The 11,225-nt window shown below is 36.1% G+C and overlaps 1 long non-coding RNA gene across 4 annotated transcripts; it reads left to right on the top strand.

Annotated features, from left to right (window-relative positions):
- Positions 1 to 3,809: 3,809 nt before the first annotated feature.
- LOC127654967 (uncharacterized) lies at positions 3,810 to 5,114 on the top strand. Of its 4 annotated transcripts, none has more exons than XR_007971993.1 (3): positions 3,810 to 4,025; positions 4,299 to 4,482; positions 5,025 to 5,114. It is a non-coding gene; the product is annotated as an uncharacterized LOC127654967 (long non-coding RNA). The 4 variants fall into 4 exon arrangements; XR_007971992.1 differs by lacking the exon at positions 5,025 to 5,114 and adding an exon at positions 4,758 to 4,859; XR_007971991.1 differs by lacking the exon at positions 5,025 to 5,114 and adding an exon at positions 4,666 to 4,830.
- The last annotated feature ends 6,111 nt before the right edge of the window (positions 5,115 to 11,225 follow it).

Here is an 11,225-nt window from a genome sequence, read left to right as displayed (position 1 = left end):
AACTATTCCCATAAAATATAATCAAATGTGATCTGCAGGGAATTCTGGGAAAGCCTGATTATTGATTTTTCAACTTAATTTTAACATGATTTACTGTAAAAATGACACGTACTCTCTCGTTAAGCATAATATACATTTTTACAATTAATTATATGGCAAAATCACACTTTTAACATCACACTAAAAACATAATTTAGTTTTATAATATTTGACTGTAAAATGACATTGTGCTGTTAGATACAGTATTTATGATCATAACTGCTGTTTATTTTACAGGAACTATCCATTAACCAATTAACTTTGTACTTTCTTTACCGTGCGGCATCTTCGTATGAGCAGTATCATATAAATACAGTAAACTTTACTTTGTGTTACGGTAATGGGAATCATTTACCTCATTCAAAATTATTATTATTTCTTATTATTGATGACCAGGATTGTTTCTTGACAGGTTCAGTGAGAATCACACAAACCGTTTTGAAGTCGTGTTGAAGTCCAGTAAACGTCCGGCGTGGACCGTCAATCATCTGTTTATGGGGTGTTTGTGAGTCTCGTGTCTGTAATACAGACCTGTGAAATCTGTTCTCTATCCAAACTCATTAATCACTCTCTCTCGCCTCCTCAAACCATTCATTAACGTTCACAAGCTTCGACTTTCATTATGGTGTGAGATCCCTGCCAACACTGTTTAATAACGCCAACAATAAACTCACTGTTCCAGTTTGTCCAGTGTGAGGAAACTTCTGGAGATTCAGTGAGTGTATCTTATTAGTTTTTATTAGAAAACAGATTAATGGGCAAGTATTATTCTGTCCTTTAGTACACATATTTCATTTAAGAGCACTAAACCGTTAATGTTTGTTGCATTATTACAGGCACACATTGACCAAGTAAAGCACATATTTTTCGTTTTTTTGTTTCTATGCCACAGATGCTGTCGATTAAGACAGAGTATTCCTTTAAAGTAGTCTGGCTAGCATTCTCTGTTACGTTGCATCATTTTGCTAATATTCGCAAGTGTGATTGTTCAATATGGGCTTTCAGTGACCAACTACAGATAGCGGATGTGTTTTTCCTCCTATTAAAAGATGAAACATTAACACTGAAGGTGTTTTTAAAGATGTCCTGTGTCAGTGGCATAACCAATATTAAAGTCTTTTACCTAAAAAAACGATGGTCAATTTCATTGCAAAGAAAACTTTAAAGTTTTTAATGATAGATGTGTCCAAAAACATCTCCAAACAAATAAAAGATAATAATTGTACATAAGAACTAATTACACATGCAAACACAACAATGACTAAAGGTTTGCATAGCATGCACACATGATTTTAGTCATGAGATTTCACAGAATGAGTTTCATTCTGTGTCATTTGAGTCATCATTGAGTCTGTGTTGTGTATTTGGCGCCATCTCCTGGTGGTCATATGTAACATTGTGCTTCATGTGGATTATCTAATGATCTATACATCTGATTATCTTGTGTGTGGACTCGATTGAAAGATAATCACAGACTCTAAATAATCATATGTGATATTTTATGATCTGTTTATGTATCATGAAGTTATAAGAGAAAACGCTGCATATAAGCAACACCAACATGTATGTCAAAGACATATATTTAGCTGTTACTCGCTATATTTTTATCTGTGAGTAAAACAAATAGTCTGGTTGTATTTTACTCTTTAAGATCTTTCCATCAACATGTGACACATGAATATTTGATCAGATTGATGATTTTAATGATTGTAATAATATGTGCAGTGTACATTTTATAAATGTATAGATTTATCTGCAGATTTTAAAGCACTTGTTCAGTTTTGGTCATAATATCTACATGCATTATAAAGTAGATCTTCTTGTGTTGATCAAGACTGTTAATAATATTTTGATGATTTTTTTCTCATTTGCTCTTTCGAGTTTAAAAGTTTAACACTAGGAAAATATTTTGTCAGGTAACCGATTTCAAATGATTACATCTAAATTAACTGGGTTTTATTCAAGTCAAATATTATTTAATGACTGAATCAAGTTGAATATTTACTAATAAAACACATTTTTAGGGGCTAGATTAATAATAAACTATCCAGGCAGCAGATACAGATTATGTGTAATCCGATTACAAAGAAATGAGTAACTGTAATTACAGTTCCCATGTGATACTCAGTAAAGAAATGTAACTACAGTTGTATTTTAAAGTGATTAGTAATTTTTGAGTGATTGCAGTTTGCAAGTTTTATTTGTATATTCTAAGAACAATAAACACAACTAGAAGAAAATGTGAGTGGTGCTTGCCGTGGCAAAACTCAACACAATTATACGGTTCTTTGAATTCGATTATTTGCGTTCAGTTTTGTATTTCCTCGTGTTTGGGTCGTGACCTCTTATGAAGCTCTGCTATATCTAAAATAACAAGCGGTTGTGCGGCTGCAGTGATTCCACACATACAGATGCAGATGTGTGTGTTTTCAGCAGATCTTTAGACGCGAGTGATTTTCATTAATGAGTAAGTGCGTGACATTTGTTCTGTGAAGAGCGCTGACACTCTCTTTCACTGTTATTTAATTAACCCTGCCGGGGATTAAAATGTTATCCGCTCATATCTGAACAGAGACCCGATGATGGTTGAGCTATAAGGAAAGTGTTCGCTGTCAAGTATTCTGATATTTGAAGAAGTTATTAAAGTATAAAGAGGAAAACAGCTTGTGTTGTTCAGACTTTATGAGCTGCTGCGTTCATCAGAGTTTAATAAAGTCAGATTGTTGATCTTTTATTAGACTCTGTGTACGAGATCTCCAACAGATCAACTTCAAACTGTTCAGAACTCTCAAAATCAAGAGAGATATTTTAATAAGCATTCATTAAACACAAAATGCCAAGAGTTTAAAAACAGTTCCTTCAGAAAGTCACACATTCATTATTTTGGCTTGACAAAACAATATTGTGTTATTCTCCAGATATTGATTACAGATTTCCCACAATCCCTAAACACCCACCAAACCTGGTACAGACCTTCAGACAGTTCTGAACACTCATGATATATATTTCCTAACTGACCGTTCGATCCGTCTGTCTGTCTGTCTGTCTATCTATTTGTCTTTCCATCCATCCATTCCATTCATCCATCATCTGTCTGTCTGTCCGTCCGTCATTCTGTCTGTCTGTCTGACTGTCTGTCCATCCATCCATCTGTCTCTCCATCCACCCATCTATCATCTATCATCTACTTTCTGTCTCTTTGGTCAGTTAAACCTTAAATCCTTTTAAAATTATTTAAGTCACAGTATTTTATCTTCACTATATGCAACACATAATTTAATTTCATCTAAACTGACTGATCTCGGTTCAGGAGACTCAGTGCTGTCAGTAAAGGGTTAAACTTTCATGTGACCAAACAAAATGGCGCTGACCACAGCTGAGTTTGTCTTTGGGAGGAACGGCAACAAAACTGCATCTGGTGAGAAACCTCATTAAGATTTTAAATTAAAACCTGTTTGAGTCAAAAGATTAGAGTCTCTAGTTTCATCCGATGTGACATTTTTAAAATTCCAGCGATTTATCGCGAAACGGCACACTGATAAACACAATGACCACGTACGTGGACTATAGGCTCATTTTCATGTCAAATATATTTACTGTGAATCCAAAACCTGAAAATGTGTCTTTCAGAGGCTTTATATGGAGTTATGATGAAAATAAGATGTATTTCAAACGGTTCTGAGACCAGTGCAGACAGACAGCACACTGGAGGTTAAGTCATGCACTAAATAGGGAGCAAGGGAGCATCCTATGTCTCTCTATAACTGTTCTGAGACCAGTGCAGACAGACAGCACACTGGAGGTTAAGTCATGCACTAAATAGGGAGCAAGGGAGCATCCTATAGCTCTCCTATAACTGTTCTGAGATCAGTGCAGACAGACAGCACACTGGAGGTTAAGTCATGCACTAAATAGGGAGCAAGGGAGCATCCTATAGCTCTCCTATAACTGTTCTGAGATCAGTGCAGACAGACAGCACACTGGAGGTTAAGTCATGCACTAAATAGGGAGCAAGGGAGCATCCTATAGCTCTCTATAATTGTTCTGAGACCAGTGCAGACAGACAGCACACTGGAGGTTAAGTCATGCACTAAATAGGGAGCAAGGGAGCATCCTATGTCTCTCTATAACTGTTCTGACACCAGTGCAGACAGACAGCACACTGGAGGTTAAGTCATGCACTAAATAGGGAGCAAGGGAGCATCCTATGTCTCTCTATAACTGTTCTGAGACCAGTGCAGACAGACAGCACACTGGAGGTTAAGTCATGCACTAAATAGGGAGCAAGGGAGCATCCTATAGCTCTCCTATAACTGTTCTGAGACCAGTGCAGACAGACAGCACACTGGAGGTTAAGTCATGCACTAAATAGGGAGCAAGGGAGCATCCTATAGCTCTCCTATAACTGTTCTGAGAGCAGTGCAGACAGACAGCACACTGGAGGTTAAGTCATGCACTAAATAGGGAGCAAGGGAGCATCCTATAGCTCTCTATAACTGTTCTGAGACCAGTGCAGACAGACAGCACACTGGAGGTTAAGTCATGCACTAAATAGGGAGCAAGGGAGCATCCTATAGCTCTCCTATAACTGTTCTGAGACCAGTGCAGACAGACAGCACACTGGAGGTTAAGTCATGCACTAAATAGGGAGCAAGGGAGCATCCTATAGCTCTCCTATAACTGTTCTGAGACCAGTGCAGACAGACAGCACACTGGAGGTTAAGTCATGCACTAAATAGGGAGCAAGGGAGCATCCTATAGCTCTCCTATAACTGTTCTGAGACCAGTGCAGACAGACAGCACACTGGAAGTTAAGTCATCACTAAATAGGGAGCATCCTATAGCTCTCCTATAACTGTTCTGAGACCAGTGCAGACAGACAGCACACTGGAGGTTAAGTCATGCACTAAATAGGGAGCAAGGAAGCATCCTATAGCTCTCCTATAACTGTTCTGAGACCAGTGCAGACAGACAGCACACTGGAGGTTAAGTCATGCACTAAATAGGGAGCAAGGGAGCATCCTATAGCTCTCCTATAACTGTTCTGAGACCAGTGCAGACAGACAGCACACTGGAGGTTAAGTCATGACTAAATAGGGAGCAAGGGAGCATCCTATATCTCTCCTATAACTGTTCTGAGACCAGTACAGACAGACAGCACACTGGAGGTTAAGTCATGCACTAAATAGGGAGCAAGGGAGCATCCTATATCTCTCTATGCAGTTAAGTGCGTTCACTCCTAAAATCGGATCAAAAGTTCAGTTTCAGGCTGCAGATGATGTTTGGACACTCAATGATCATCAGTTCATAGATTCAGAGTTTATAATGGATCATTTATGAAGTGATGTCTGTAACGTCTCATAAACATGAATAATTAACACTCCTGGACACATAATCAACTATTTGATGGATAAAATATGACTTTCTATAGATTGATATTATTTAAAATTTCACAACTTAGTCCACATATGTGGACATACATTAATAGGAGAAGTATTTTGTCTATATATATATAAACTTTATTTAGTCCAGTTGATTCAGTCGTATTTAATTAATAAAGTAAAACATATTAATAAAGTTGTTACATGGTTTAATGCATGAATTGGGGAATCAGGTGAGTTGGATCTCATCACATTGTGACACACTTTGCTTTTAATTTTGACCAAAAGCTAAAAAATCTTGTTCACCTTTGACCCCAGGATCTTTCTCCACATCGTGTCACTATTCAGCTGTTCCCAAACTTTCAGTTTCAGTCATCTGGTGTTTTGTGGCGTTTATGCTGCTGTTATACGGAGCTCTGAACGGGTTTGCTCTCGTCTCTTTTCTGTTTCTGAGACATGAGCTTGTCTAGACAGCCGCTTCGAGGACACTTTCATGACTATTAACTGAAGCCTTGGACAAGAACTTTATTTCTATAAAATACTCTTCAGTTTCATTTTCACAGATGTCCTTCATAAACACGACATCAATAATGATCCTTTAACGTGCACGATCATTCAACGCTGGCCAGATCTTTCTGTGAGAAGTTTCAAAGCTTAGATACAAAATCTACATTTCAATTTAGCCTGATGATAATTAGACATATATTCATGTATTTCTAAGCAGGAAATGTTGATTTGTTCCTCTAAAGATAAACAATAAACACGTGGCTGAAATAACAACATTTGATCACAAGTACCAACCGGAATAATCCGTGTATTATTGTGTCATTACTATATAATAACATCGTCTATAATCTCAGTAGACATCGTTACGTAACGGTCCATCGTAAGGAAACAGAAGAAATAACTCTAGTCATTTCTCAGGTGTCTTTTGCCAGTTTTTGCTTGTGTCTGACATTCTGTATTATTAGTCTTGAGTATACGGTCTCACCGCATGTGCTGACCACAGTGTCGGGAGGCGCGACTCGCCCGTGTGTGTATGAGAGAGATGCTGCGACAGCGACAATTCAACATCTATCATCTGTGTTTCACTGCAACTTTGGGTCTGAATCAGAAACTGACAATGTGACCTCTGACCTGTGCAGTGAAATGATTAGTGCTGCTTACTTTAGCAGAACACCGATCTTACTATCTCACACACTTATTATCATCGCTGCTTGCTTCAGCGAGGTAAATCTATCTAAATCACTCTGACTGATGTTAAGGGATCTTTCAAATCCTCTGCCAAACCTGTGCCATGTGTCGTGCCATCGCTTACATTGGCAAGGGATCAGTGGAATAATATCTCCGGGTCACTGCAAATCAATATAAGTATTGAAGAAATATATATTGGCAATAATTCCATGTGCAGTTTAGTTTGTTTGGATGTTTTGTACCGTAAAAAAAACAAAGAGAACTTTCCAGAAAATAAGACACATTAAGTCTGAAGCGTCAGTCCTGTCCAACACAATTATTATTAATATAATTATGGTCACACAAAAATATGTGGTCACACAAAAATTATAATAACCAGAAAGCATTAATGCACTTCATTTGATAGATTTGGCGCTAAAAAAAGCAATGTTTTTATTTAGCTAGTTTCATTTTATTTATAGTTTATAAAAGAAGAGGGGGTGGAAGAAAGGGGAAAAAAAAAAAAAAGTGGAAAAAAAAGTAAAAATTATAACAATTTTGTGGCAGAAAAAAGCAACAAAGAAAAAAGACAGAAAAAGAAAAACTAAAGATTAAAAATTCAAATAAAGGCAAACAGCGATGGGTTTAAAGACGGAGTGCAAATAGTATTTTATGAGCTTTATTATGAATTCATATAACGGGATGTTGAGCATCTGGGGTAGTAAGAGACCCAATAGGTAAACAATAGCATATAGTTGACAATATAATTGAATAAAGGTATAAATGAGCTACAGTTTGGGAAAGATAAGGACATTAGATGTTTCACATTGTATTTATAATGTTGTGCAATACTAAGTGCTTGATTGGCTACAGAAATGGGATTTTGGACTGAAATATGTTTACAGGATGTATAAAAAACTGCTTCTGTTTTCTTCATATTTAATGAGACGATTGTGACATAAGCATGTATATACAGTATGCATTCAGCAGGGTTGTTATTTATTACATGTTATTATGTGTTGTAAAGATGATCATCAGCATATCAGATACAGTTTGAATTTAGACAAGCTAAAGGGAAATCATTTACAGAATATATAGAGGAGAATATAAGAGGCCCGAGTACCGAGCCTTATGATATAACAGCAATGTTCTTTACTGCTGGATTAAAACTGTGTAGTTTAGTTATAAGAAGTGTGTGATTAAATGTATGAAAAGCTTTACGGAAATCTATAAATACTGCACCAGTTATTTGGTTATTATTAAGGGCTTTGCAAACATGTTCTGTGAAAAGAACATCTGAAGCAGTTAAGTGTTGCTTATGAAAACCAAACTGATGTTCATTTAATCAATTATTTGATGTATTATTCAAATATTTTGGACAATATAGGCAGTATACTAATAGGGCGATAGTTTCTAACTGTTTGTCACCAGACTTAAAGAAAGGAGAAATGAACGCAAGTTTCCATGATTGTGGGAAAACTGCCCTCTTTAAATAAAGATTTAATTTATGCATAAGGGGCTCAAAAATATCATAATGAGATTTAAGAAATAATCCAGTCTGATTATGAAAATCTTAATGTTTTTTTAATGATTTCATAAATTTGGCAATCACACTAACTGACACCTCAGAAAAAGAAAAGTGTGTATTTAACTTTATTCTTTATCACAGTGAGTGAAAAAGAGTGAAACAAAAATGAAATTGTCAAATGGGTTCATTCTTCATCCATCCAGAGTACCCTGGCAACCGTATAGCAACATGCCTCGGCCATATCTTGACGCATCGTTAGTTGATCGGTCGTTTCAGAGGCGGAGCAGGTTATTAGGTTGTATTCTGATGAAAGATACGAGACAAACATGTTGTTTTTTCTTTAGAATAACATGCATTGATGAATGAATCACTTTAAGATTAGGAACATGCATTAAGACAGTAAACAGAGTCCAATTGTAAAGACTCAAATGAACACAAATTCAGAAAGCTAGAAATCAGAATCCTCTAAACATCATCAGTCTGCTGTAGTGCATCATGGGTGTGGATCTTTAATGGCAGTGTATACTGTTAGAGTAACGGGTCACACATGGGGGTTACTCAAAGTCAGTCAGTGTCTCTGCTGCTGGTTTTAATGAAAGCAAAAAAATCTCATCCTGTCATGAAGTGCATCATTTCTCCTGCTGCCCGTCCACAGTAGTGGTTCTCGCTTGTATGGTGCCCTGGGCAAACCCCCTTCAGAACACGGTTGTGGGAGGTTGGAGATGAGATGACTGGTGGACACAGCAAGATGCCGCCCCGGGCAGCTGCCCATTTGCCAATGCCTAAATCAGCCCCTGCCCGTCCACATGTGACGCCTGATGCCAATATCACAAACACCAGCATGCTGTGTGAAAACTGCTGACACACACAGTTAATAATACACAGTTGTATGAGAACAGGTGAACACTCCTGACAGCAGGTCACGTGATTCTAAAGGTGTGCTACTGTGAAGAGATCATATTCCCGCAGGAAACAGATCTCATGCTCCTATAAAAACCTCTCAGAATAATAACAAAGCACCTGCTTCAATGTAAGTCTATGGGGTTTGTGAGTCAGTAACAGCACATCTCTCCTCAACAACACACATGATTTGAGGATCATTCATGTCGAGTTACACAATGTTTAATACTTCAAATCACTGCGAGTAATAGTTCAAATAAATGAATCAAATCTAAAAATACAAATGTGTACAGTAATGCAGTCGTGTACTTCTCTTTCAATACTTGATGGCTGTACATGTTTATATCTGATCAGGAGAAATGAATGATACTGTATAATAATCAAACGAGGTTATTTAATGGAAACACTTTCTGTGAAGCCCATATTTATAATGCTATAGACATTTTATATTCATTTAAATACACCTTGTAATATGTTATATTACATAAATATAACTAGAGTTATAATACAGTATAAGACTTTGACTGTTCATAGTTATACTTCAGTGTATAATGTGTTATAACACACATGCAATGTTAACGCAGCAGAAGTTAATATAGTTAATTGTATAAGTGCTGTATAGTGTAAAGAGTTAAAAGTCTTTATGACATCATCATATTATAATTACAAAAGCAATATCTTCTTATAAACAGTCGTAACATAAACATGAATCATACATTAACAATACAAGTCAAACTTATATAATGGAAGTTATTTATCAAATGCACAAACATTAAAGTTTATTGAGTTTACATGTGTGATCAACATTAAATATTTACAGTTTCTGATCTATTTTCATCTTGTAGCTTAACAAGTGTTTTCATAATATCTCAAAATGTACATTAATGTGTTATTTTGTGTTTTGTGCATGTGTAATGTATATAACTTCCAGCATCACTTATAATGTGTTATAACCACTTAATAATATCTTAAGAATGTTTATAAGCAGACTTATACTTACACATATGTATTACAAATATATCTAATACATTATAACTGCTGCAGATAAAATTGTTCATTGTGTTATAATGCATTATACTCTAATGTATAACTGTGAATAGGTCAGTATTATAATTGTGCTTATAATAATTTATGAGAAGGTATAAGGAGTATTATGAGGCATTACTAATGCATTATAAATATGGGCTTCACAGAAACATTTTTCAGGTGCATAATTAGGCCAAATGAAATGAAGGGTTGTTATGGAGAAACACTCATATCTAAATCAACGAACAAGTTCTTCTCATTATTGCCGATGATCCTCCCCGAGAATTTCAGCGAGGCAGAATCGACTGTGTGTCGTTGCCATGGTGACATCAGAATAAATCTTGCATGTTGCTCGACAGGCACTGATATTTATAACCATCCTGAGCTTCATGTTAGATTGTTAACCTCGAACCACGACAGGCTCTTATTAAACTCATGCTAAATTTCAGATAATGTTGCAGTGATGTTTGCAGAGACGGTCGAGTCTACAGTAATTTAATACTGTTGTCAATTAGAAATTAGATAATTGCAAATATTTCAGAGCAAATTATTAATAAACAATATCATGATTTTGAAGATCAAGAGGTCTTATGTTCCAAAATAAGATGGTTAGGACCAGTGATAGGGTAATGCATTACAAGTGCGTTACGTAATTATTATTATAATTAGATTACATATTTAAGGAGCAATTAAAGTACTATAATATCTGTCTACATATCTGTTTGTTTTGACATGAGTGTTGACTTGTTTTATCTCTTTTGAGTGGAATGAATAGTGATTTTGCTTTGAGAGAAGAAAGAGCGGCAAACCATTACACATTACTTTCTGTAAAAAGTAACTTTTAAATTTATTTAGTTACTTTTTATAGTAAGACTAAATACAGTTCACATGACTCTAGACTGTCATTTAAGGGTTAAACTTCAGCCGCACTGAGTCACGTGACACAACAACATGTCGTTGAGTGCTCCTAAGGGTGCTTTTTGAAGGTTTGTTAATGGAAACCTGTTTGATTGTAAAGAGGAGAGTCTCTAGTTTTGTTTGATATATGTTTCATGTGTCAGCGCTGATAAACATTTATATAATGGGATTGGTCTATAAGTTTGTGCAGAAGTATAGAGTACTTGGAAATCAAATAGAATCATAGATGTGTCAGGATTAGCAGAGGCACGACCCAAACA

This window comes from Xyrauchen texanus, chromosome 14 (genome assembly GCF_025860055.1).
Source record: "Xyrauchen texanus isolate HMW12.3.18 chromosome 14, RBS_HiC_50CHRs, whole genome shotgun sequence".
NCBI lineage: Eukaryota > Metazoa > Chordata > Actinopteri > Cypriniformes > Catostomidae > Xyrauchen > Xyrauchen texanus.
Note: the sequence above shows the minus strand (reverse complement) of the source record. Positions and strands in the feature narration are given on the sequence as shown.